Raw genomic sequence first — 21,239 nt, forward strand, 5'->3', positions numbered from 1 at the left:
TTGAGGAGTATCTTCATTTTATGCTGCATGCAGGAAAGAGGAAGGCAGAGGGTTCACATTACTGCAGCACAGATGAGGTCTAATTATTTTTTGTTTAATTAGTGGACGATGTAAAGGTGCATGTTAACACATGGTCCACCAAAGTCCTTTCTGACCCTCAGCAAGGAAGTCCCTCTGTCAACATTTGTTGCATCAGAGCAAAACTGAGGTAGAGGGATACAGATACCTGCTTGCTGTGACTTGAATGGGACCATGGGCACTTCCACATTTTAGGAATGGATGCTTCTTTTCTTCAAGAGTCTTGAAGGTCAATGGTCTAAAGTGATTGAGGCAACAAGACTCCTAAGGTTCAGAAAACCTTAGGCAAGAGCAGGAATTCAAAGCACCCAGGTGCTACACTCTGACTGGTTGTGTGAAATATGTGTCAAGATCAGGCGCTCTCTGCCCTCTCCCCAGCTGACAAATGGGACTCTGGAGGTCCAACCACACCACTGAGTGTTGTGAAAATAAGAATAAAAACCAAAAAAAAAATAGTCTTACTACATTCATTTATCAGTGAAAAATGGAAAACAACCCAGAGTTCAGTGCAGCCAAACAGATGAAAGATGCAGTTGTCCTGACCTTGGGTGGTGGGTTTTTTCCACCCTTCTGCTGTGCTTTCCTAGGGAGGGATTTTCGTCATTACCACAGGCGAGGTCTCCTGGGCACGGAGCTGCGGCTGCTGCCGAGAGCAGCGAAGCCAAACCCACCACTGGTGCAGCTCCACCAAAGCTCCCAGCCTCACAGAAGGGACTAATTTGGCCTTGTGTATTTTGAATAAATTGTTAACTCTTCTCGGCATGAAGAAGTGATTATTGAAAAGTTTGCCTCCACATACAAATGCAAATGACAGTCGAAGAACACGTGAATGTTAATCTTCCAAACCAAGTACGTAGACAAATGCTAGTCATTAGAAACATTTCCGTGCATTTATATTAGGCTGTCCTCTAAAAGACTTTTCAGACAAATATGTCATCAAGATATTCAAAACCATGTAATCTTATCCAAAGTTTCATCTATCAACAGTACAGTTTTCATCTCTCGCAGCTGTGTGTCAGAATGTGCAGGCAGATTAGCCAGCTGATAGCAAGGGGGGAAGGGAAAGAGGGGCTCTGTCATCATCAAGAAATACTGCTGGGGAGAAGAGACTCTGGCTGTTGATTTTTTAAAAATTTCCCCAAGAACCCTTTCTGTACAGGGATGCAGAGGATATTTGCAAAGACTTTAATTTTCTGATGGGAGTTGGTGCTCACCCCTGCTCAAAGCCCCCCCTCCCCCTGCTTCCCCTTCCCTGCAGAGAGTAAGTTCTCATAACAAAAAACATCCTGAGCACAATTGTGTGTCTGGTATCTGTGGCAAAGAGTCCCCCTCCACAGCAGATTAATCCACCAGATTTCTCGTGCCTTCATAGGCCCGCAGAGAACCTGATAAAACCCAAATCCAGATGGTTTTGAATTCCAGCTGCACCCTTCACCTTCCTCAAAGGGCAAATCCCCACAACAGGTCCCTTCTCCTTCCAGAGCCAGAGGGATCACTTGGGGGAAAAGGGAAAAAAAGTTTACAGCAACACTTTTCAGCAAATTCTGTAATTCTGTTGTTTCAAGGAGAGAGATGAATGATGACATATATGGGCTTCTGATAAAGATGCAAAGAGATAAGGCTAAAACATACAGTAAAATACTGTGAAATGATTCCCCAATATGAGATTCAATATGCTGCCACTGTTGTCTATGAGACAATGTCTTTGAATCCATGCATATGAATTAATGCATAATCTTTGAGTGTATTCATTTTTAAATACATTCTTTCAAGTGGATTTTAGCATTACTGAGTAGCTGTAGCTTGACAGCACTTGAAGAAAATGTTTTCAAATTTGGGGAGATGGGAAAAATTTTTAAAAACTACAGAAGAGCAGTGAGGACTTAACATTGCCTAAAATAGTTTCATGATTTTCTGGGTATCTTTGAAACCTCTTCTTAAAGTGAAGCCCTAAATCTCCCTGTTTAGTGACACAAATTTAGTGCCTTGATTTTCAGAGATTCAAATACAGTTTGTACTGACCATATAGATTATTTAGCATGTCTAAGCATCACCTGTCCCAACAAAACCATCTTCAGGTTTTGGGGTTGCATTTTTCATTTTTGCTTTTGGCAGAAACGTCCTCCTCCAGGGACAGACAGAAACAAAGACAGTGCTTAGCAATTTACCAGGGACTCTGATTTCAGCTTAAAGGCATATTTCAGCAGAAAGAAATCTGTTTTGGTAGAGAATCCTACAACATGAACACCTTCCAGCACTGAGGACTGAAGCCAGCTGATGTCAGTGTAGTCACCAGACCTGCAGGGGTTGGGGTACAAGTCACCAAAGCCATAACTGAGGGAGCTGAGCACTATGGGAGGCAGAACCCCAAATCTTGCTCAGATTCCTCTGAGGTCATCTGGTTCCTTAAATTCAACACAAAATCCATCTTTCTAATGGGGGCATAATGCTTACCCGATTCCCCTAATTGTTCCTCTGTCTTGGAAATGTGCTTTGGAGACACTTGAGTGAAAAAAAAAAAAAAGTTGGAAGACAGAGCAAGAGCCTTTTGAGGGCCAACATGGAGGTGTCCTGTGAGGGAGGAAGAAAAAGTTAGTTGTCCACTAAAACACAATCCTTAAATGCAAAACAAAATTTAACATCTCTGGAAAAGGAGCCCAGTATGGAATTTCTTAAGGCTTCATCTGAAAAACTCTAATTTTAAACTCAAACTCATTTTAAAAACACTTATATTGTTAGTTCCTTGCTTGGAAAACTCCCATGGTCTCCTCTGAAGAGAAATGTAAAGGAAAAAAGGAGTGGGGTGGGAAGGGGAAGACACATTATGTGATGAAACAAGACGTTGCTCCCAGCCTGGGGCTCGCTGCCCAGGCACACACTCCTGCCTGCCAGCCAAGGTCCACTGGGTCAAAACTCGGCTGTAGAGACTGCCCTGAGCTAGTGTTTACCTAGAGGAGCCATTGCAGCCACTCAGGAAATAATCCACATTTCCAAATGAGCCTGCGTGCCCAAATATTTATTTGCTAGTTAGGTGGTAATGGCTCTAGAGTGGTTGTCACAGTCTTTTGGGGACAGTGTGCAACTTGACAGCTACACAGGGTTTTTGTACCAGGTGAGGCATTAATCTGCTTAGCTGGAGTACTATGGTCTGTCCACAAATCATTAATGCTGGCTCCAGTGCTGAACACTGTTAACACATGTACTTCAGGGCTGGTTGCTCAGCCCAGTCCCACATAACAGATATTTAGCCCAGTGAGGTCTGCAGACCTTTCCCAATCCCATTTTTATTGCTGGCCATGCTGCCAGACCAGCAGAAAGCAGTGCAATGCATGGGACCATGGGAGGAGGCTCTGGAGTTACGGCTTCAGCAGGGAAAGGCGGAGGAGAGCGAGAATCTGCCAAAACAAGCACGGGTGGTGTGGCTTTCAGAAGACAGGGGCATTGAGCAGCAGGGAGCAGAGCTTGCTGGAGTGGTTTTTAAAGTTAGCTTAGGAAACAGGCTTTGATTTTAGCAGCAGGTTCTACCAACAGAGACCAAACTGCCCTCGGCACAACTCTGTCCTTTTTCTTCGCCTACACACCACCACAAGCCACAAAGCACTCACCAAGACTGTATAACAAACTTAACTTCAAAAGACCAAAAGCCACAAGAAACACAATGTCCCACAAGAAGGGAGCAGGAGCACAAAGAGAGATAGTAGTAGTGATTTCCCTAGATTCCTTTCTGTGAAAAGAGAGAAGTGGGCAGCCAGGAGGTTCCTGATACATTTCCACATCTTTCAGTTCCCAGAGCCTCTCCAGCTCCCCTTAAGGGTTCCCAGCTTCAACCAGGGGATACAGAAATACAGTGAGGACTCCAAGTAATCATGCAGAAGATTTTTGCTTCCAGTGAGTACTGGGAACCTCTTTCTAACCTCACCAGAGATGTCTTACATGGGTAAACAAACAATGAATGGCAGGAGTTCTGCTCTCCCCATGGCCATGCAGCTTTGAGGGATGCCAACAGAATCTGTGAGGACCTATTCAAAGGCTGGTGTTCCCTCTCTCAGTCTTGTCATCTGTCTTTTTTTTCAGAATGGCTGGAGTCAAGGATGTGGTCTTGACTTTGCCTCCACTGATAGCAGCATGGAGACTCCATTAAGGAATCTGCTCTTGGAGGCTTATTGGAAAAAGCTGCTTGCACAGGATGTGTACATCCCTGCCTCTGCCTTCACCAGTGTTCACAGTCCCCTCTCCCAGGAGAAGAGAACACAGAGGCTGCTTTTTAGGGAAGGGTATTTCCCCCACTAGTCTCTGGTGGTGTCCCTGGCAGTGAGTAGAGTGTCATCTGCGGTTTGCACATCACAGGAATAATCAAAACAGCTCCCCTCCTAACTCATAACAGACAGCATGTCACTGAGATGGATTTACCATTGGCTGGCTCCCCTGCACAGCCCAGATTAAAACAAAACAGAAAAAAACCCAGTATTGTGTGTAATCAGGGATGTGAACACCGACCCAGAAGTTGCACATCCCACACTAGACAAGCCAAGTCGTACAGAGATAACAAAAGTTCAATAACTCCTTCAGCAGATTGAGCACTTGATTACTCTGAACAATCTGCTTCAAAGAACTGCAACCTTGCCAGGGGGGATTCATTCACCCCTCCTCGAGCCAGGAAGCCACCTCTGACGCTGCACCATGGGCTGGGAATCTTCCAAACACCTCCAGGAACTCTTGAAGGTGTTTTTGTCCTGGAGAGTAGGTCTCTTCAGACATGGTGAACTCAGCCTGCTTTCAGGAGGTTTTTCAAGCCAACAGAGGCACCTGAAGACTCAGAGAAAGATGACACTGCCAGATGGCACGGCCCAGGGAGAGGATGAAATGAAGGCTGCGGGGGATGCATACACTGATTTCTCCAAAGACTTATAACCACGATGAAGAAAGAAATAGCTCTGCCACAAGAGAGTCTGATGAGAAAAGTCATTTGCTACTGAAATGTAATTTAAAAAATGTATTTAATACCACTTAACAACGCAAGCCTGTAATATCCTCTTATCTAAACTGCTTGTGGATTACTTGCTTTTCACTTACTAACCTACCCAATAATTTCTACAAAAAATAAAAATACAGGTCAGGCTTTTGCTACCAGATTTAGTTATTTTACTACTAGACAAAGATGAGCCAGAATGGTTATCAAGAAAAATAAGGGGCGAAAAAAGAATTGGGAAATCTTAGACATTGTATTAAAACAACAGTTTTTAGGGTGTTTGATTTACTATTCAACTGTGTGCAGCTGCTTCTGTGAGAAATAGGAAGCATGCCAAGGGAAAGAGATGGGGGAAAAAAATTAACGGGTGGGGGAGGTTTGCAGAATCAACTGGTTAATGAGATATGAAATTTTTTATGAGTAAGCCCCTGCTGAAAAGCACTTGTTTGTTTGAACCAGCTTACTGCTTACCCACTGACACGGCAATGCGGGTTCTCTCTCTCAACCACTTAATTACCAAATGAGAAATTTAGATAGCATTTGGGTTTTTCACGCACTGGTTTAGAGTCTCTGTGCTTCCCCCTCCTTATCTTGGAGCAAGCTAAAACCTGCTGGGGTCCTGGCACGGGTTTCCTCCTCTCTGCAGGCTGCAGTGCTCTGCGTGAAGGGGAGCACTTTCCACGGGGAGGGCAGTAAATGACTCGAGTACTGCCGTGGTATAGGGAGGAATCTCATCAGAGCAAGGTAAAAGCTGTGGGTTTGAACGCCTTGAGGAGGAGGTCAGGAGGAAAGTGGTGCTCTCAGCACGCCAGGCTGGTTCCACCTTCCCTACCGCTGCATTTCAGAGCAGAGAAGAGCTTTCCTTTCTCCACTCTTAGGGGAAAGATTCAGGTTTGAAATGTCTATGGAAAATATACAACCAGGATTTTTTGAAAAATGACAGCTCTCTGCTTCATCCTGAGGAAGGCCCCTAAATCTTTTAAAAATCCAGACCTTCACTTGTCTTTCCCTGTAAGACCACTTAGGCAGTCCCCTGCTGACTGTCCTCATCTGTGTGAATCCCATGCTTGGGCTCTGAGCATTTTGCAAACATTTGTCCTGGAAACCTAGGCACCAAAGTCAGGATTATTCAGCACCCTGAATTTAGGAACTATTTTACTGCATCTTAATCTCTTTCCACACAACCTAAACCTTATTTTGTAGTCCAAGGGAAAACATACTTCAGTCTCTCAGAACAAGCTTGACTAGTTTGCAATTATTTCTTGGATTAAACTTTTCCCAATTTCTCCTGTGAGAAGCCCTCAGATGTCTTTGTCACTGCTTGGTGGTTTTCTTGTAAGTGTCAAAGGCTCAACAATTTTTGAGAAAAACAAATGTCCCAAATTCTCTAAAAACAAAACACAAAGCTTGAGGCATAGAGCTCAAGTCTGTACCAAAACCTGGTCTGTGATTTTCTCCATGAGAAGGAGGGAATGGGCATCACTAGAAGTCCTGTTTTCCTCTTGGTTTACTCATTGCTGGGAATCTGATGCTGAAGAAACTTTTGAACTCTAAATGCTCATTTGCAGTTGATTGATAAACTCCCCCAAACAATGTTTTATTGTCATGTAGATCCATCCATATCTCCAGCCATGAGGCAGCTAATAGGCTTGGCCCCAGTCTGTTCCTCATGATATTAATGAAGGGTTCTTTTCTAGAACCTGTTCAAATAAAAAGCATTTGAACTAAGGGATTAAAGCACTATGCAATGCTCCTTCACAGCAGAGCCCTGTGAATGGCCCTGTTTGCATCTGCTGTATGGGCAGGAGGGCACCCATTGTGTCGGCACCCCAGAAGGCCCCAGTGCAGAATATTAGACTTGAGAAATCATTTATTGGGATCTTATCTTGCATACCTAATTGAGATGTCAGGCCACTGCATTTAAACTATAACTTGCAGACTAATTAAAGACAACAATTTAGTGCTTACCTAGGGATTCAGGCAGATTGCATGATGAACTGCCTGTGTTGTAAGGAAAGATTAAACAGGCTGAACTAAACAATGTCTGTATTTTTCTTGTGATATCTGATTTGGGGGAGTAATCCCACTTTATCCCCATAAACCTTTTTGTTATTTAGAGGGATATAACCTAGAGGTGCTTTATAGACCTTTTCACCTGGCTTTGATGTCCTAACAGTTACCAGCCTTAAGCTTGTTGTTTTCCTGTTTTACCTGTGCCCAAATTGTTTCCAAGCAGTTATCTGGTTAGTGGGAAAGCCTCACTTTTCTGCAGGGAAAACAGCAAATGAAACAAATAAAGTTTTATATATGTTTTGTTTCCTTTTGTTTGCAAATGCATGTAATCTTATAACTCCAAATTCTAATCTTTGCATTGAATAACAGTGCATGGGATCCTCCTGCAGAACAGCATATCTGAAATGGCAAATCAAAATCTATGGGGTCACTGCTGGGACAAGAGGAAGCAGGAGGCAGTTCTCCTGTCTTCATGAAGATGATGATGATGCCTTGATTTCACATGGTGAGGAAGGAGGGAAGCAGACACTAAATATAAAAAGCAGAAGTTTATTTGACAGTGTTATGAGGAGGGTAACTGGATGCAAATATTTGACATTGACACACTGGAATGCTGTAAAAATTTAATTAGATGGGTACATTAGTCATAGTTGTATTAGGGGGTTCATACACTACATGCAAAAATGCATGCTCCGGTACAAAAGAAATATTTAAGTCTTTCCTGTAAATACCATTTCCCTCATTATTGGGAAATGTGGTCTCAGAGGGACCATTGACCATGTCATTGTATTTACAAAAGTATGGTTAGAATGAGATTAACAGCATTTATGGGAAGGGTTTTCCTGCACAGAGAATGATACCTATTATATAGAGAAGGTCATGCAGCCGAGTTGCAATGAAGCAGGCATGTGTGGCTGCTATCTGGTTTAATGCAGGGTTCACTTCTACACTATTAAACTCCCTTTAATAGCCTCATGCTTCCTTCTACAAGGGCTATTGGTGAGCTCAAATGCATTGAAGCGCTTCAAGAAGTCCCGCTGCAATTCTGCCTGCCCCTGGAAACCACTGAGGTATGTTTTATGGCTTCACAGCTGTCCCAGGGAGAGCTCAACTGACTGGCTCACTCAGTCTGGGTAGCCAAAAAAAGTTTTCACAATTTGGTCCTTGCAAGGTGATCCTTTGGGAGTGGGTGTATTTGGGAAGTCCATCTGAATCCAGCGCAGATCACTCTGGTTGTGATATCTCATAGCTCCCAGCAAGGATCTGCACGACTGCAATTAAAATTTTTGATAACTTGCAAGACAGATTTTTTTTCCCTAATTTTCAAGCTTTAGCCATATCCACAATCTTGCAAGGAGATACCTAGATTTCAACTATCCTTTTCTGCTTTGTGGTGAGCAAATAAACTATTTAGTCCATTTATTTAGTCCAAATATTTTCCACAATATATCCTCCACAGGCTACTGTGGGGCTGGTCCACAGGCTAAAGAACCCAAATCTTTGCAGAAAAGCTTTGAATGTGAAGGTGGCAACCCAGTTCCAAAACAAAGAATTGGGAAACCAGTTAGAAATCATAGATGAAAAGACATGCTCAGCTCTATTGCTGCATACTAACAGCACTCCCTGCATCATAGAATGTCTTTGTGTCTTTTGTTGGAAAAAATGCATATTCCACATAATTTGAAATTATTTCTTTTCAGAAATCCCTGCAGAAAAGGAATTTGGACCATTTCCCTTAGTTTTCTTTCCCTTCAGCTTTACTACATGTGGAAAATAAGATGTTTTAATTTGACAATGTTCATTTAGTAGTAAATAAGCAAATAATTGGTCATGTTTTATTTCAAACAGTGTTTCAGCTCTGGTACCACGTGTGACATTTAAAAGCAATTATGAGATTGAGATACCGGATAGGAAAGGGATAAAAACAAAGGATGACTCAACCAAAATCAAGTAATACTTTGTCTTAATCAGTGTTTGGATTGTTCTGATGAATTTGATATCAATGCTACAGAAAAGGAGAACACTATACTGGTTACCAGTTCATTTCCAAGAATTCAGGGAATTTTCAAAGAGGATAATGTTGTCTGTAATTACCTGCTGCATATAAAAAAGGAAGATGAGTAACTTCTGAGGAAAACAATTGTGACCCTAGGAAATCCCATGTGTAAATATCAGGAGTTTATGTTGGGAAGGGTGTGTATGTGTGTCCAGGATTATATACATAAAATAATGAACAGCAGCCTGTGCTTTTGATTGAAACATCAAAACATGGATCAAAATTTTCATTCAGTCTGCTGTACTATTTATAGAAAAAAAAAAAAAAAAGTGTCACACTGGAAAGGGAAAGAAAATCAAGCCCAAACCCGCAGTTTTTATTAAGAAGATTGTTTCCTTTCTAAATCCCAAATGTGGAACGATAACCTCACAAAGAGACTTGCCCTTTAATGTCATGTTGGCTATTTGAAATCAGTAGATCAGTCAGAGCAGCTGAATTGCTCTATTGGAAAGGATAACCAGCCAAATGACCACACATTGATTGCAACGCAGATGCATCTACACAGAATGTTTTTAAGCAAGCCAAAGGAATAAAAAAAAGCTACCCTGCTCTAAAACATTTGTACTCAAACTGCCCCAGAACAGTCACACTGAGAAGCAGTTTGGGGCTTTAGGAGTATTTTGCTGTGGATGAAAAAGTCAGCCAAAAACTGCATCTATTCAAACACTGGCATCAGTATCTCAAGAAATTTGAGGATCTCTGCAGGAGCAGTATTAGTGGGTAAAAGTCTCAAGAGACTTGATTCCAAGGACATATTTAACCATTAATCCTGCTACATTCAGCAGGTGGCAAAGTGGGATTTTAATTTGTACAACATCAAAGAAAAGGGAGTCACTCAAGAAGAGCAAGACAGAGAATGAAATCAAATTAAATTAAAAAAGTGTAAAATTTGCAAATGGTAGCCAATATTACACCAAGCAATGATTTCAAAAGGAAGTGGGGCAAAAGGGCCTTACTTTACATGAGTCTTTTGAAACCGTATAGAACAAAAGCTCAAGAGTATCTTCTAGCACTGGTAGAATGATGGCAAAGAAAAGCAAAATTTTATCACAGCAACATTTTCATTGACAAGGAGTTAAGATTAAATAGTAGGAAGCAACTTAAACAAGTAAACATACAAAGTGTGAGAAAGATGATGATGAGACTAGAGCAGAGTGGTTTGGATGGAAGTAAGATGTATCATAGGTGACTTGTTTTGGGCTGCATGCCCACAGACACCACCTAGACACACACCAACACCACCTGAGCAGGCAGCTGGATGAAATCAAAGTCCTAACACACAGTTTCTCAGTTTACCTGTCTGTTAATCACATTGATGTGTTTTTAAGTTCAATTAAAACCAAGGCTCCCACTAACATACAAGCTGCAGTTCTTTAGTGACTTAAGAATTTAAGTCCCATTTGAAAAAGTCTGACAGACGCTTTTGAAAATTGGTTTCATAATTAGTAAACCAGACAACTGGACTCTTAAGATCATTAGAAAGATATTAGGTAGAAACTTCAAAGTCAATGGGATTTGTACACCTTAGTCACATAAGCTCCTCTGAAAATTTTTCCTTCATGTCAATCTGCATTCAAATAATTCTCCCTGCACTTGGATACAGTGTGTTTGTCATGACCACTGAGCACGATAAATTGAATCTCAAAAATGCAGTAGGACTAGGAATTAAATAAATGTCTCCTTAAAACATTTTCTTTTCTAAAAGGTAAAAGAAATTGTGACCATACCACAGGGAGGGAAAAAAACTCCATATCTTGTTAAGTCAATTGAAGTAGTTCCAGCTCATCCACAGCCTGCTCCCAAGTGAGTGCTGGAGGATCAGAAGGCTGTGACCAGCAGAGCCTAGGCAGAAGCAGATGTTGTGTCCAGAGCCCTCGCTGTGGAATTCAATAGCTGGTTTGGTGAATCATCTGAGCTGGTCACTTGGGAGGGCAGTGCCCGCTTAGTTTATGGTAAGTTTGAACAGTCCAGTGTTTGAACAGTGTATTCTTACCTCTTACTGGAACAAAGGGGCTGTGTTTGTAAATAAGATGATAATTTGTACCATATTAGGGTCTTTTGCAACCAACAAAGCATTCCCATTTTCCATAGAAAAGGAACCGTTTGCCTGGGAAGAAATATCATCTGGCAGCATTTCTAGAGCCATGTTTCAAAGAGAAATTTGAAGCCACTCTTGTACAATGCACAGGCATTAATCACCAAAAGCGAGATTCTCATAAACAAAGTAATCCAAACCAGTAACACAGAGCCTTGCTGAGCACTGGTCAGTGTGGAACAGATGAAAATCTGGGTCAAAGCCCTTCCACTGGCAGGAAGGGACCTGGCAGGACTGCTGCCTGTGCCCTTGTACCTTACAGCAAGAGCAGAGTGGTGTTGAAACCATCTGACAGTGCAAAACATGAGCAAAGCCAAGGAGGTGGAACAGCAAATATAGCACCAAAGGAAGCAGAGGAAAACGTCAGGTGCCTGTGGCAGAGCAGCAGGATGAACAGCCATGCTGTAGGAGTGTCACCTGAGTGAAACAATCAATGCCATTAGGACTGAGTCCATCAGTGTCTGTACAAGTACAGCAGTGCTAGGATGATGACAAATCTCTGGGTCCAAAGGGAGACATCCTTCACCTTGTTGAAAAGTAAGGAAGTGGTCTGCTTTGATCAGTTTTGGCAAGGGTTTCTGATCCATACCTGGACTGCTCCCATCAGATGTCAGGTGCTGGAGCTTTATGACATCCTGTGTGATGGTGCTGCTGCCACACTGAGAGCTGGAATTGCTGTGGACAAGCAGTGTTGACTGCTGCTGTTTCACTAAAATGAATAATTATATATCTCCCACTCAAGCTGATTGTTTGAACATGTGAGAGGGAGAGCTACCAGTAAAGGAGTTTTTTATTGCAGCTTATGTCTCTGAAGAAAACCAGGCTGGAGGGATGAAGGGTGGATTCTGGTCCTGCCATCAGTTCATGGCATCAACAATGCTTAAGTGGCATATCTGTGAGCTACTGGGGCCTTGAAGCAGACAACTTTTTTATGGAGTGGGGAATGAGGGGACTTTTTCCAAGCTCATTTAATAGTCCAGTCTGCAAACAGTCTTCTCCTCTCTCATTACTGTTCTTCCCTTGTCTCTCCTTCTTGGCATGGTGCCGTTTCCCCCCCGAGCAGCAGCTGTGCACACTTGAATAGTAAATCAAACACCCTAAAAACTGTTGTTCAAAAATCTTTTCAGATCTTTCTCTCCTCTATTTCTGTTCTCCTTTTTCTTGCTAATGATTAGGCAATTGGGTCTTTTTAAAATTTTTAATCTGGTGTGATCTAATTCTGTGTTGCTAACTTGATGTATCACAATGTCCACCAGTGAAAGGACCTAGAGGTGCATCTGGTTCACCTCCCATCAGTGCACGAGTATCTGGAGGGTCCATGGGGAGGGGCTTCACATTTCCTCTGGGAGCAGGTCTCAGGTCATCTGGTGAAAAGCCAAAGAAGATGGTAACAATCTGGATTTCCAGGAGAGAGATAGCAATATAAATACACTCCAGTCAGGGCTGATTTACTCTAACCAGGCACCTGAGCCCGACATCCTAAATAGCATTTGTTTTTATGGCTTCAAGACCATTTCCACAACAGAAATGCCTAGAGGATTAATACTGAAGAGAGAGGTATGAAGACAGAACAGCAAAATATCAGATAATTAGCACCATGCAGTATATCATATGTTTTTTGTTGAGCTCAACATTCATCATAGAGTAGCAATCAGTTACTCCCTGGAAAAATGGGTGCATTTTTCCCCAGAGAAGTTAGATTTACAGAAGGTAACTTAGCTGACAGAAATGCCTGACTCCTGCCCAAAATACTTAGCAGTTTAACCGTTCCTGTATTTTGAAACTATTGCAAGAAACTGATATTGCACCTTAAAAAAGATCCAATTTGGAAACAAACAAACAAACAAAAGTGTGTAATTCTGGTAATTCCCCTTTTATTTGTGTGAGAAACTTAAGCCCACGGATAGCTTCTCCCATTTAGCGTGTACATTTGAGAAAGGGATGTGATGGTGGAGCTTTGGCTATGAAAGTACAATGTATGCTTTATTACAAAGAAAACCACAGTTTGAAAACCAGGGAAAACTCTGATTCACCAGCATGACTCACACACACACTATAGAGCCTACAATCCCTTTAGCAAAGATTCAAGCCCAGCAGCATGTATCTACTTGCAAAGAGAACTTATTTTCTCTAAATGAATGATCTTTTCAAGTGCCTTATCTTACTCTTTTTGAAGTAGGTGGAAAATCTCTCACTGGACTTTGGTTGAGGCCCTTAAATGCAGGAGGAACTTCAGTAGATACCATGTAAGTATCCCCAAAATGACTCAAAGCCACCATCAAGATAATATTATCATAGGAGATGGGAAGTGAGATTTCTGAGAAGGTTGTTACAAGCCCAGGAGGACCTGTTATGTTGGGGAGTGTCTGATTGTGATTAGTAAAGCTGAACTTTTCAGGAAATGAATACTTCAGGGTTCCCACCTTGGGAGAGAATTTTGACGTGTTCTCAATTTCAACAAATAAAATTGAGAGGGGATTGGAACTAGGTGATCTTTACAGTCTCTTCCAACCCAAACCATTCCATGAAATACGCCTGAAAGCCAAGAAAAAATTGCAGAGGATTTTTGGATGTCTTCAGAAAATGGAAACAACTAGACTGGAGGCAACAACTCAGTTGACAGCAGCATAAGGGAGTTCAAAAGATTTTCACATCCAGTGATGAAATAATTTTGTTCTATTACTCCAGCTCCTGAGACCACTGGTCCAATGGATTATATCAAAGTGTAATAGTGGAGTAGCAGGGTAAGGAGTCAGGCTGTTAGGGCTTGCTGCCCAACAGAGCATCCACAAGAGGAAAGAAACATCATTGAGGTGTAATTACAGCTCATTTTATCTGTTGAGGCTATGAAAAGCAGGGTAAGGATGTGCATGGGCCTTAGAGGGAGGAACTCGAGGTACAGATGCAGGTAAACTTGTTTATTCAATTCTCCCAAATAAGTGGTTTCACTTTCAGAAATGCAAAACCCCATGCTGCTCTCACTGAACCAGACTGGCAAGGGAAGAAGCCAGGTTAGTGCTCCTGTCTTCTCACTCACCATCACAGCTATACCTAATTTACCCATTTTCCCAGTGAAAATAAATACTGAAAGGTTCATTTTTAATGTATTTAACATAAAGGTTAAAAAACAAAGCTCCTAATTTTGTTTGCAGTATTTTTTTCTTTAAGAATGGAAAACTTTCAGTACAATTTGAAAATTGTCCTGAGGAGACTGTCTTAGTTTAGCACACAAGGAAGCTGCATTCACCATTCCTGTCCATGCTTCTGTGGCTGTGTTTAAGTCACCTCTCTGCCCTGGGTCTTTTTCAAGCTACTAATTCTGGGATTTGTTTCCCCATCCACACACCTTCTGCCTGGGCACGCCTGTGTGTGCTCAGCTCTAGTGAACTGCAGGCCTTTAGCTGTACAGGCTCATTTTCCCTGTTTTTTTTTGACCCTAAATAGCATCTTAACATGCCTCTCATCCACCTATGACAGTCCCAAATCAGTTGAAACCTTGCCTTTTTAGCTTGAGCCACAGGAGCATCAGGGCAGAGCTGATGTTACGCACAGTAGGTTGATGTTCCTCAGCAGGGAAGTCAGATGGAAGATAAAGTCAACCCAGAGCCTGCACACTTATCTCTTAACTACACTCTGCTCATATGAAAGGTCATCTCAGTCCCATAAACTCCCATGCTTGTATTTCCCAAGCTGACAAACTCCTCATTTGGACTCCAGAGCTGCCTGGAGTCTTTCCATGGTGGAATTGCCTAACTCTGGAGCTGGTGGTGATCACTAATGCAATGTATTGCCTACCATTTCCAAGCCATCAGCTAATTTGGCTTTAGACTTCAGTACATTATACATTATTTCTGGGTAAAAAATAGACACAGTCTTCTCCATTTCATAATATTATGCTGGGCCTGCAATCTTCTGAGAGGCTAGAGTTGGAAGGTATTATTTATCTTGCTTAGAAAGAACAGAAAGTAGATTAGTAACCGTGTATGAAGTGTGTATTAAAGTTAATTAATACCTGTGCAAAACCTTGACATAGGGAATTAACATTGAAAAAAAATGGTCTTTTGCATTGTCTGGGAAGAAAGAGCTGCATTTCCCTCTCCATGACTGATATACCTCTGTATTCAGAATTTCTGGTTCTGTAGGTATTAGATCTATGGTTGACCAGAGAATGCCATTAAGCAGAACTGATTTATTTATTTCATAGTTCACAACATCACTTCTGGGCAAACAGGGAAGGTGGGAGGCTGGACTAGTGGGAGCTGGTACCTGAGGAATGCTGCCCTTGATTCTGGGGGAGACAGGATTTTGCCTGGTGCTGTCCCTCTCACCCAGCTTGGATCTTCTCTGGAGCAGTTACTCCACAGATCAAGAAATCATTAATGCAGACACCTGAGTGTGAAGCTACTCAGGACCATCTGTCTGCACACTTCAACCCAGGGATGTCCAAGGAGCTGACTTCTTAAAGAACATTTATTTCTACAGTCTGTGAAAGAAAAACCCTGTGGGATTAGAAACTGTGCTCTTCTCTAACTAAGCAAACTAAAACCCCTTTCTGTGCTCCCAATGCCTGTCTCTGGATCCTCAGCGAGAAACTTCAACTTTTTGGTGCCATTTTCCCATTTCACTGTCATCAGTGACAAAAATGCGGGAGTACAAAAGCCAGGGAGGGTTTATCCCCATTTCTTTGCTGCTTCTGTGGGGACACAGAGAGCACTGATTTTAGAGTATTCCTCAAATGCTGAGGAAACACATACAGCTTGTGTTGAGTGGGATAAGCCCCCACAGCCCTTTGCTGTCATTACCCTAACCTGGCATCCAAAGTATCTTGAGCAAAGGCTTTTCTCTGGTGGGAAGAGAAGTGTTTTCCAGTGTTTCCATCCAGAGGTTCCTCTCCTACATTGCCACATAATAAACTTGTTGTAAGAGAGATCTTATTCAGATAGGCATCTGCGTTTGTGCTACAGAAATATTTGTTATTTATAGATGACAGAACTAGATGGTATCTCAAGGACACACCCCAAGAAAGAAGAGGGAGGAAGATATTCCCTTCTGAGGCAGCACAGAAACAATTCCTCCCTATTTCTGCTTTGCTCCAATATCAACAGCAGATACTTATGCCCCCATTTCTATATGGAATAAATCGTGCTGGGGTGGTGCAATAGTTGGTCTTTGTATTTCTCCACCCACTCGTTTTTGTGTCTAAACCCAATCTCACAGCAACCACAGAAGTGTCTGTGCCTTTACAGGAGCTCACACTCCACAATCCAGCTCGGGTACTTGTGTTTCTGCATATGGATTCAGGGGAGCTGTGAGCATGAATATGCACGGCAAGATGAGAGAACACACAAAGAGAAACCCCAACAACAATGAACATTTGGAATAAATTGCAAATAGAGGTGCATAATTTGTGGTTAGAGAGACTGAGTGCTAGTCATTATTCAGTATCACTCATTTCTTTCCTCCAAATATATGTATGAAAGCCAGGAACAAATAATATTTTTATAAACAGGGAGGAGGTTTTCTTTTTAAATTAGATTATGTTAAAAAATAATCTAGGATGACTGGAGTGAGATTGTACCTATATGGAGAAACTACTGTAGAGCCAAGCGAATCATTTATCCAGATAAAATGTAGAACTTCATAGCAAACAAAAGCCAGACATATTAAGAGTGAATTGTTTACAATAGAGGGTTACATATTAAAATGTATGTATAATTGTAACCTTCTGCTAACACCCTCTTGAAGAGAAAAAACACCAATTGCAGACTTTAAAATGCTGTGTCTCAACTATGCTGGGTGAACAGCTCTGTATGTAATGAGAGCAGCATACACAGGAGGGTTTCTTGCAGACTAAAAAAAAAAAAAAACTAGAAGAATTAAAAACAGCTCCTACAAAAGTGTTCAGCAGAAGTTGCTCCTTCTTCATTTGTATCAAAGGAATTCATTGTCATCTCCCAAGACAAACTCGGGGTAAAGAAAATGTGCTTTATTGAAAGCACGACATATGATTTAATCTGACCTCACCAGATTTTCATTCTAGCTCTCAGAAGGTTGCCCTGGTGACATCACACCATGCGTGATGTCCTCAGCCCACAGGCATCCATTGTAAGCTCTAGAAGAAACTTGGCATTAGCTGGGGATGGGAAAACACACACACACACACGTTTTGGGGATCTGGTTGGAGACATCTTCCATCTCTGCCACTGAAGGAAGCCCAGAACCTCGGCCTGGGTTTACACTGAAGGGGGTTTTACTTCTGGAAAGTATTGAACAGTGCTTAAACAGCTGCCTCCACCTCCTCCAGAGAACTGTCAGAGACAGGGACAGAGAGCACCACATTTGCACCACGCTCCTTCCCCAACACTTTGGAGAGCACAAGGCAAAGGAGAGTAATTGTAAGGACTTCTACCACTGAACATACTCAACCACTACAAAACACTTCTCACAGCAGTATAGAAAGCAAATAAATCAGATTTCTATCTCTCTTCCTGTTAAGAAGTTTATCAGAATGCCTTTTTCATCACTCATGAAACCTGAGGGAACAAGAAGAGAGGAAGAACAAAGAATGTCTTAAACAATACATGTCCCTTTTGTTAGCAGGCTGATTATGTCCCCTATTAACCCACAGCAATAAGTGGCATTACTCTATTCCACCAAGAATCCCCTAAACAGCCTTCTCTGCGCATTTGCTTCTCACATAAATTTGGAAATACAGCCAAAGCTCAACTATTTTTCTTGTCCCATCAAATTCCCTGTTTCCCTCACAGAAAATCCACTTCTCTATCAACCTTTCTGAGCCCAGCTCTTTTCCCCCCTGAGCTGGAGCCTCATTCCCCCATACCCTGTGCCGTGCATCCACAAGAGCTATATGAAATCTAAGGGAGATTAGCAGCACAACTTACTGCACTTTTTGAATATTACAAAACTGGAAACCAGGGAATAATAGTTCAGGAGACAGAGATGTGGAGAGATCTTATTCAGAGAGAGAACTCCACCATAAACCCCATTGCATCTGCAAGACAGGAAAATATGAGGAGCCACAATCAACACAGTACTTGTGCATTTCACACGTATTCACATTTCGTGGTAATCTCCAGGTAATCGCATTTCAATATTTTCCATCTCACAGAATAAATGGATGGGACTTAAAAATCCCTCAGACCATGTGGAGTAATAGTTTCCTAACCAAAAAGAAGAACCCTGTCCCTCTTCCCCTCTTTTCTAGAGCCAAGTGCAGGAAAGCTCCTCTGCCAAGTCCTCTGGGCAGGTGAGAGACTCACCTGAACAAAGACAATGAGAAAGTGAAGATTGACTTGCTTGTTATCACAAGGTTTCCAGCTGCCTCACGCACACATTGGGAGGATAATTTCAGAGGAGCTTTGTTGCAAGTGCCCCTCTTTTCCAATCAGGAGGCATCATCACAGCCAGATAAGAAGTGAACACAGATACCAGCATTCGAGTCATTACAGCGACATGCAATACTACAATTTTCTGGGCTATTGATTGCCGCTGCTCTGGCATTGCAACCCAAAACACTGGAGGAAGTCAAGTGGAGAATGAGAAGAGGGGAAATTAGCATGCTGGTGAGCTGGTTAAAATATCTTTGCTGAAAAGAGCTGCTTTGACAAAATCACAACTTTTGGTCAAAAGGTATGAATTTCAAGACAAAGGTTTTGCAAGAAGTTTGGAGATCCTTGTCTGGGTCTCTGACCTGCCAAGTTAATTCCCTCGTTATGCAGCTATCATTAATGTTCTCTCAGGTTATACTTTGTTTAATTTAGAACAACTTCATTCTGATCTGCACACAATCAAATTTTTGAAACATCTCAAAAAAATTGCATGTTTTTCTGTCCCCAACCCCTCTTTAACGTTCAGATGGAGGTAAATAACTCTGTCATAAACTCAATGGGGAGGTTATTGATAACATAAAATAATACATTTTGCTTTCAAGACATTTCTTATTACAGTCAGGAGAGAGAGGATGTGAGTCAGAAGCTTCCTTCTCATTTTCACTCGGTTCATTTGTTCACTCCGTTTACTGAAACTTAAGTAGCTGTTAGAGCTAGAAGTCCCGAGGTACATGTGTTCTTTAGCACATAACTTAATATCCAAAACAAATAATTATGACTTCTTTTCTGAGTGTCACCCTTCCCAGGAGTGTCTGATGTATATGCTAGAATGTAAAGACCTGCAAGCTGATGCTCTGGTTTCAGGGAGATTTACCCTCTACCTACCCTGTCTTCCACTCAGGCAGTCATTTCTGCATCTGGAGTGCTTTTGGATAGTTTACTCCAAGCTAGCAGAGAACGACATGTCACAGCTTTGTCTTTTACAGATTCCTCCAGAAAAACCTTAAACATTGAACAGACCTCCCTCAACATCAGACGGAGGTGATGCTCAGTTACCCCCACAGGAAAAGCTTTCTAAATGAAAGGATTTTGCATCATTCAGGGCTGGCTCCTCCTCCCCTTAGCTATAACACTGACCTAATTATACAGAGCCTCAACGCTGCAGCACCAAGGAGTTTCAAGTTTGCTTGTTATGTGATGCCTGCAACAATATTTATCCACCAGCTACTCCAAATAAAACGCCTTGTTTTACGTCATTAACATCAAAGCCAAGCTTGTAGATGGTATTGGTTTTATTTATATGATCTGCATACCTCTACATATGTGGATTTATATATGTGTGTACACACACAGATACACACACTCTTGCCCAAGAGGAAAAGCAGTGTGGGGATGCTTATAATAACAGCAAACAACAACTGATGCTTGTGATTTGGGATCTGGCAGCACACACCTTTCATATTGAAATCCACACGGGGAGCACAGACAGGCAGCTGCCTGCACAGCGCCCTGCCCAGGGCCCTGTCACACTCTGAGCACTGCAGCCTGCAGAGGTGCCACCGTTTCTGCCCCAGGGGAATCCCTTTTCCTCCTGCTTAGCCTAGCAGGAGTTTAGGGCAGAAGCCTCTCTCTTCCAACATCTCTGGAGGTCAGTATAGATTTTCATCACACCTTTTTCCACAGGTAGTGGCACCCAAAACCAATCTAGCCAGTCCACTGGTACACCTGGAATGTCTGTCTGTACACAGAGACACATAACTTTTCCTTGTGTCCGACAGTGGTTGAATTTTCAAAAAATAATCAGTGTATACTACACAGGATGATCATCTCAGCCATCACTCGGTCAGTGATCATGAAGCAAAGCAGAAAAAGTGTCTGTTACCCTCTTTCCCATTTCACTGTTCTCTACCTCAATCCCTTTCTTCCTTTAAAAGTTGAAACTGAACATGTACAGAGCAAAGTAGATGAAAATCAATATCCATAGTGAGATATAACATAGAACTTTGTGTCAAGACATATAGATTATTAATGAATAATATACATTTGTCAAAAATATATGCTTGTGAAACTAAGCCCTTGCACTTTGATTTGTTTTTACTTTTGGACATTAAAGTCTTTGCACTCTCCAAAGTCCCCACACTCTCCCTTTCTCCCTCTGTTTCATTTGTTTAGCTTTCTTTGTCTCTGGAGGTCTGCACAAGCCTCCCTAGAACTAGCCAAAAGAAGAGCTATGGTCCAGAAATAATCCTTAGTTCCTTTCTTCAGTTAAGATGTGGGAGTATAAAAATTTGGTGACAAACATTCCGCCGGCTGGGCAGAGGAGGATCAAATTCTCCTGCTCCTCACTCATCAGCGTGGGAAAGGAAAACATTAGCTAAGATTGCAGAAGGTCTTCTCCTCCCTGTCTTGGTTTGGCCAGTGCCAAATAACTGTGTCCACGCTGCTGAGGGGGCACAGCTCAGCACGAGCCAGCAGAAGGGATGTGAGGAGGTGGAGCCAAAGACCTCGACAGGAATCATCTCATAAATGCTGTTATCACGTGTGCAAGGGACAAACTGGGATCCTTCAGAGGTTTCTCTGTGGATGCACTGTTTCTCTTTGCCAAATCTGAACCCTTCTTGCATAACACAAAGCTTTCCCAGCAGAGGTGGCCTGGGCAGCATCTTATTTTTTCATTGC

Source organism: Vidua macroura, chromosome 11 (genome assembly GCF_024509145.1).
Source record: "Vidua macroura isolate BioBank_ID:100142 chromosome 11, ASM2450914v1, whole genome shotgun sequence".
Classification (NCBI taxonomy): Eukaryota; Metazoa; Chordata; class Aves; order Passeriformes; family Viduidae; genus Vidua; species Vidua macroura.